The 7,500-nt window shown below is 34.3% G+C and overlaps 1 pseudogene; it reads left to right on the top strand.

The window, feature by feature from the left end:
* The first annotated feature begins 1,008 nt into the window (after positions 1-1,008).
* LOC143535870 (uncharacterized) lies at positions 1,009-3,408 on the top strand (annotated as a pseudogene).
* The last annotated feature ends 4,092 nt before the right edge of the window (positions 3,409-7,500 follow it).

Here is a 7,500-nt window from a genome sequence, read left to right as displayed (position 1 = left end):
CCTACTTTAAATTTCCGAGGACATGCAAAAAGCGATAATAGATCTCGTCGTTAAAAAACGTTTGTTTATGTATAATAATATATATAGATATCTATCATTGATTAGTAGGAGACGAACTTTATGTTAAATAAGAGAACAACAGAAGTATACGCTTTAGGTCAACATATATCTATGTCTGCTCACAAAGCGCGAAGAGTAATTGATCAAATTCGGGGGCGTTCCTACGAAGAAACACTTATCATATTAGAACTCATGCCTTATCGAGCATGTTATCCCATTTTTAAATTAGTTTATTCGGCAGCAGCAAATGCTAGTTCCAATATGGGTTCGAGTGAAGCCAATTTAGTTATTAGTAAAGCCGAAGTAAATAAAGGTACGATCATAAAGAGATTAAAACATCGAGCTCGCGGGCGTAGTTTTGCGATACAAAAACCGACCTGCCATGTAACTATTGTAATGAAAGATATATCCTTAGATGAATATATAGATACCGACTCTATTACATGGTCACAAAAAGCTAAATGGAAAAAAAAGGATACAACTATGTCGTATTATGATATGTATAGTAATGGGGGAACATGGGACAAAAAATAAATCCAATTGGTTTCAGACTTGGTACAACCCAAGGTCATCATTCCCTTTGGTTCGCACAACCAAAAAATTATTCTGAGGGTCTGCAAGAAGATCAAAAAATAAGAAATTATATCAAGAATTATGTACAAAAAAATACGAAAACATCTTCTGGCGTCGAGGGAATTGCACGTATAGAGATTCAAAAAGAATCGACCTAATCCAAATCATAATCTATATGGGATTTCCAAAAATATTAATTGAAAGTCGACCCCGAGGAATCGAAGAATTACAGATGAATTTACAAAAAGAATTTCATTCTGTAAATCGAAAACTTAACATTGCTATCACACGAATTGAAAAGCCTTATGGAAACCCTAATATTCTTGCAGAATTTATAGCCGGACAATTAAAAAATAGAGTTTCTTTCGCAAAGCGATGAAAAAGGCTATAGAATTAACTGAACAAGCAGATACAAAAGGAATTCAAGTGCAAATTGCAGGACGTATCGACGGAAAAGAATTGCGCGTGTTGAATGGATCAGAGAGGGTAGGGTTCCACTACAAACCATTCGAGCTAAAATTGATTATTGTTCATATACAGTTCGAACAATCTATGGGGTATTAGGCATAAAAATTTGGATATTTATAGAAGGTGGATAATAAACCTTTATTTCCCTTTGCATTCTATCCAGCGATGGAACAAAAAATGATAAATTCGTTTATTCTTTTTTTTATGTTCAATAAAAAAAACGAACAATTATAATTCTATAGAGTTTAATAAAAATTCAATGAATCTTTTGATAAAATTGCTATGCTTAGTGTGTGACTCGTTGGTTTTTTGAGGGTTAGTATAAAAACCAGCCTCATAGTATAAACAAATAACTATAGAAGTAATAACCAACTCATCAGTTCGTATTATCTGGATCCAAAGAACCAGTCAAGATATGATATATTGGTCATATTGTTGTAGCAACTGAAATCTTTTTTATTAAAAAATTTCTAAGTTGTCAATCGAAATCAAAAAGAAAGGGTATGGATAAATGGAAGGATGAGAGAAAGAAAGAAAAAGAATAAAGAATATTGATGATATAGATATAGAATTCCAATATGTAAGGTCTATGAGTCATCTCAGAAAAAATCTGCGTAATAAAGCATCAATACGGATTCATCATTAAATGGATCTTGCTCATCGAACAAAAAATAAAGAGCTTCGAGCCAATAAAGACTAAGAATATTGACTCAAAAACTAATAGCTCCGTTGTAGAATTCAGACCTAACCATTAATTAAGAAGCGATGGGAACGATGGAACCTGTGAATTCAAAAGATTTTAGTGAAAAAGAATTCGAATGATTCATTGATCGGGATGGCGGAACCGGCCAGAGACCAATTCATCTATTCGGAAAAATTATGAACTAATGAGAGAACTGAAATAGAAATTGAAAGAGTAAATATTCGCCCGCGAAAACTTTATTTTCTTGGATTGCTAAAATTGGGTCAATCCAATACGATAAAGAGTAAAACAAAAGAAAGATTTGTTTTAACATTATAAAACATTCTTTTAACATTATAAAACATTCTAAAATAGATAAATAAAAAATAGATAAATATAAGAAAAAATAGTTATTTAATATATTTATATTTAGTTATCGATAAAAACAAGATATACAAATTAATAATATATTTAATCTAGATTAAATGAAATCCATGATTCAGTATAATTAATTATTAAAGTTAATTCAAATTATTTTCTATCTGAATTGAATTCAAAATCTTGAATTTGAATTGATTTATTCGCGAGGAGCTGGATGAGAAGAAACTCTCACGTCCGGTTCTGTAGTAGAGATGGAATTCAAAAAAAACCATCAACTATAACCCCAAAAGAACCAGATTCCGTAAACAACATAGAGGAAGAATGAAGGGAATGTCTTATCGAGGTAATACTATTTGTTTTGGTAAATACGCTCTTCAGGCACTTGAACCCGCTTGGATCACATCTAGACAAATAGAAGCGGGTCGACGAGCAATGACACGAAATGCACGTCGCGGTGGAAAAATATGGGTCCGTATATTTCCAGATAAACCAGTTACAGTAAGGCCCGCTGAAACACGTATGGGTTCAGGTAAAGGCTCTCCCGAATATTGGGTAGCTGTTGTTAAACCAGGTCGAATCCTTTATGAAATGGGTGGAGTAACAGAAAATATAGCCAGAAGGGCTATTTCAATAGCAGCGTCTAAAATGCCTATACGAGCTCAATTCATTATTTCGGGATAAAAAAGAAATAGGCCTTAAAAATAGCGGGTGCAGGTTTCTTTTTTTGAACAAATAATATTTCTTTTTTTCTTCGAACTTTGTATTGTAAAAAACAGATCAAAAAAAAAAATAAATAAAATAAAATGATATGATTCAACCTCAGACCCATTTGAATGTAGCAGATAACAGCGGGGCTCGAGAATTGATGTGTATTCGAATCATAGGAGCTAGCAATCGTCGATATGCTCATATTGGTGACGTTATTGTTGCTGTGATCAAAGACGCAGTTCCAAACATGCCTCTAGAAAGATCAGAAGTGGTCAGAGCTGTAATTGTACGTACTTGTAAAGAACTTAAACGTGACAACGGTATGATAATACGATATGATGACAATGCTGCAGTTGTGATTGATCAAGAAGGAAATCCAAAAGGAACTCGAGTTTTTGGTGCGATTGCCCGAGAATTGAGACAGTTCAATTTTACTAAAATAGTTTCATTAGCTCCCGAGGTATTATAAAACGAGACCACGATATGGTTATAGGTTATAGTAGGGTATTTAAAATAATAGATTAAGATTCATTTAGTAGATTTTGTCTCACGTATATACCTTTCAAAATGAATATTCATAATTTCTAAAAAAAAAATACGTAAAATAAAAAAAAAATACGTAAAAAAGCATGTTGATTATATCCAAATTTGGAGGCACCAATCATTTTAATTAATCATGGGTAGTGATACTATTGCTGACATAATAACCTCTATACGAAATGCCGATATGTATAGAAAAAGCCTGGTTCGAGTAGCATCTACTAATATCAGCCAAAGTATTGTTAAAATACTTTTACGAGAGGGTTTTATCGAAAACGTGAGAAAACATCGAGAAAACAACAAATATTTTTTGGTTTTAACCCTACGACATAGAAGGAATAGGAAAAGTACTTATCGAAATCTTTTAAATTTAAAACGGATAAGTCGGCCGGGTCTCCGAATCTATTCTAACTATCAAAGAATTCCTAGAATTTTAGGCGGGATGGGAGTTGTAATTCTTTCTACCTCTCGGGGTATAATGACAGACCGAGAGGCTCGACTAGAAAGAATAGGCGGAGAAATTTTGTGTTATATATGGTAATCTTTCTAATATCCGAATTGAATAGGAAACTTCTTTTTTGTGAAAAAGAAAAGATAAGGGGTGGGTTGTCTAATAGGGTTCTTCCTCCACTAGTTGATACTTCAAGGAGGTTTTACCTGGAATGAAAGAACAAAAATGGATTCATGAAGGTTTAATTACTGAATCGCTTCCCAACGGCATGTTCCGGGTTCGTTTAGATAATGAAGATATGATTCTAGGTTATGTTTCAGGAAAGATCCGACGTAGTTTTATAAGAATATTGCCAGGAGATAGAGTCAAAATTGAAGTAAGTCGTTATGATTCAACCAGAGGTCGTATAATTTATCGACTCCGCAACAAAGATTCGAAAGATTAGGTGTTTTCACTATTTCTTTCGCGGAAATACGATTTGAAATCGAAAATTCAAGAAACTTATTTTCTTCCAAGAAATGGATTCAAAATTAAAGTAAGGAGTGGCAAATATGAAAATAAGAGCTTCTGTTCGTAAAATTTGTGAAAAATGTCGACTAATCCGTCGTCGGGGACGAATTATAGTAATTTGTTCCAACCCAAGACATAAACAAAGACAAGGATAATAAGACTCGTTAAAGACCCAATATACAAATAAGAAGGGGGATCTTTTTTACATGAAATGGATATATCCATATATCTCTGACTCAAATTTATGAGATGATAAAATATGGCAAAAGCTATACAGAAAAAGAGTTCACGTGGACGTACTAGTTCACGTAAGAGTATACGTAAAATACCAAAGGGGGTTATTCATATTCAAGCAAGTTTCAATAATACCATTGTGACTGTTACAGATGTACGAGGGCGAGTGGTTTCTTGGTCCTCTGCTGGTACTTGTGGCTTCAAAGGTACAAGAAGAGGGACGCCGTTTGCTGCTCAAACCGCAGCGGCAAATGCTATTCGTGCAGTAGTAGATCAAGGTATGCAACGAGCAGAAGTCATGATTAAAGGTCCCGGTCTCGGAAGAGACGCAGCATTACGAGCTATTCGCAGAAGTGGTATACTATTAACTTTCGTACGGGATGTAACCCCTATGCCACATAATGGCTGTAGACCCCCGAAAAAAAGACGTGTGTAGAAAAAAATTGAAGAGATTTCAATAGCAAGAGAAACAAGAGAAATAAATGATTCAATGATCAGATCAAATAATATTATTATGGTTCGAGAGAAAATAACAGTATCTACTCGGACACTACAGTGGAAGTGTGTTGAATCAGCAGCAGACAGTAAGCGTCTTTTATATGGGCGCTTTATCTGTCTCCACTTATGAAAGGTCAAGCAGACACAATAGGCATTGCGATGCGAAGAGCTTTGCTTGGAGAAATCGAAGGAACATGTATCACACGCGCAAAATCTGAGAAAATCTCACACGAATATTCTACCATAATGGGTATTCAAGAATCAGTACATGAAATTTTAATGAATTTGAAAGAAATCGTATTGAGAAGTAATCTCTATGGAACTTGTGAGGCGTCTATTTGTGTCAGGGGCCCTGGATATGTAACTGCTCAAGATATCATCTTACCGCCTTATGTAGAAATTGTCGATAATACACAGCATATAGCTAGCTTAACGGAACCCATTGAGTTGGTTATTGGATTACAAATAGAGAAGAATCGCGGATATCTTATAAAAGCGCCAAATACCTTTCAAGATGGAAGTTATCCTATAGATCCTGTATTCATGCCTGTTCGAAATGCGAATCATAGTATTCATTCTTATGAAAATGGTAACAAAGAGATACTATTTCTCGAAATATGGACAAATGGAAGTTTAACTCCTAAAGAAGCACTTCACGAAGCCTCCCGGAATTTGATTGATTTATTGATTCCCTTTTTACATACCAAAGAAGAAAATTTCAATTTAGAGGACAATCAACACATAGTTCCTTTACCCCCTTTTACCTTTTATGATAAATTGGCTAAACTAACAAAAAAGAAAAAAAAATGGCGTTGAAATCGATTTTTATTGACCAATCAGAATTGCCTCCCAAAATCTATAATTGCCTCAAAAGGTCCAAGATATATACATTATTGGACCTTTTGAATAACAGTCAAGAAGATCTTATGAAAATGGAACATTTTCGCATAGAAGATGTCAAACAAATTTTAGGGATTCTAGAAAAAAATTTCGTAATTGATTTACCGAAAAATCAGTTTTAAACCCATTGGATTTTTTTCATCTTTTTTTTATAATTTAGAAAAGGGCCGAAACGAAAATAGGTTTTGAATCTTTAGGACAATTAATATATTCGGAATCAACATAGATTCATAATTTAATTGAATAGATGTATCTAGGGAGAATTCACTTTGAAGCGACTGTTCCCTAGATACATACGTCGTGATATTTTATTTCACAATTGAATCAATTTAAAAAAGACCTAAAGTTAGGGATTTATCAATAGGTAATGTTGCACCAATACCCAACCAAAGGGCCACTGCAGTACCAATCAAAAATACGGTTGTCGCTACTGGACGACGAAATGGATTTTGGAATTTATTAACATTCTCTAAAAAGGGTACTGTTAATAATCCCGCGGGTACTGATACCATTAACAGAACACCCAATAATTTATTGGGTACTGTACGAAGTATTTGAAATACGGGAAAGAAATACCATTCGGGTAATATTTCCAAAGGAGTTGCAAACGGATCTGCCGGTTCACCAATCATTGATGGTTCTAGAACCGCTAATCCTACGTTACATGCAATAGTACCTAGAATTACTACCGGAAAAATATATAAAAGATCGTTGGGCCATGCGGGCTCCCGTAATAATTATGACCCATACCTTTAGCCAATTTAGCTCTTAATACAGGATCATTCAAGTCAGGTTTTTTGTTATTGGGATAGGTGAATTCTTATAGATCCATCCCCGGAGGAACCGGACATGATCATTTTTCATCATCCGGCTCGAGCAAGAATAAAAAGAACTAACTGAATCCATATAAATGTTATCTAGACACCCGTATATACGATATATGGATGCTTTTATGTAAGTAAAATAAAAATTTGACTGGATTCTTTTTTCTGGAGTTGAAACTATCAAGTGCAAAAAATGAAGTTCTTACAAATAAATACTCAATACCCAAGTAGGCTTATAAACTAGATCGTGATCTGATCAATTGCTTTTTGGGTCGTCTCAGACCTTAGGATTGGTGTTTATCCCCAAAATTTTTAGAGACCTTTTACAAACACACAAAGGATTTACTTGTTACTAATACAGCCCAGTCTCTGTTCTTCTTTATACCCCTTTTTTACTCCGATAGTATCATAGATTGCGCCAATGCAGAGGAAATGAATGCATTTTATACTATACTATTAAATAATCTGAATTTAAGTGAACTAGATCTTACAGAGCCTGCTCATGTATGACATGATTCGTATCTGATCATAGAAAAGATTTTCTTTAAGCGAACCAGCCTATCCTCCGTATGGGCTTACGTGATGGTTAGAACAAAGACACATTTGGTTGTGAATTCAAACGTGGCAGATAAATAAATAGAAAAAAGGCACATATCTGCACAGACCAATCA

The sequence above is a fragment of the Bidens hawaiensis genome, unplaced genomic scaffold (genome assembly GCF_021521415.1).
Source record: "Bidens hawaiensis isolate Kalapana, Puna unplaced genomic scaffold, B.hawaiensis_p1.1 tig00010669_1, whole genome shotgun sequence".
In the NCBI taxonomy this organism is placed as follows: domain Eukaryota; kingdom Viridiplantae; phylum Streptophyta; class Magnoliopsida; order Asterales; family Asteraceae; genus Bidens; species Bidens hawaiensis.
This window is presented reverse-complemented; position numbering and strand designations above follow the sequence as displayed.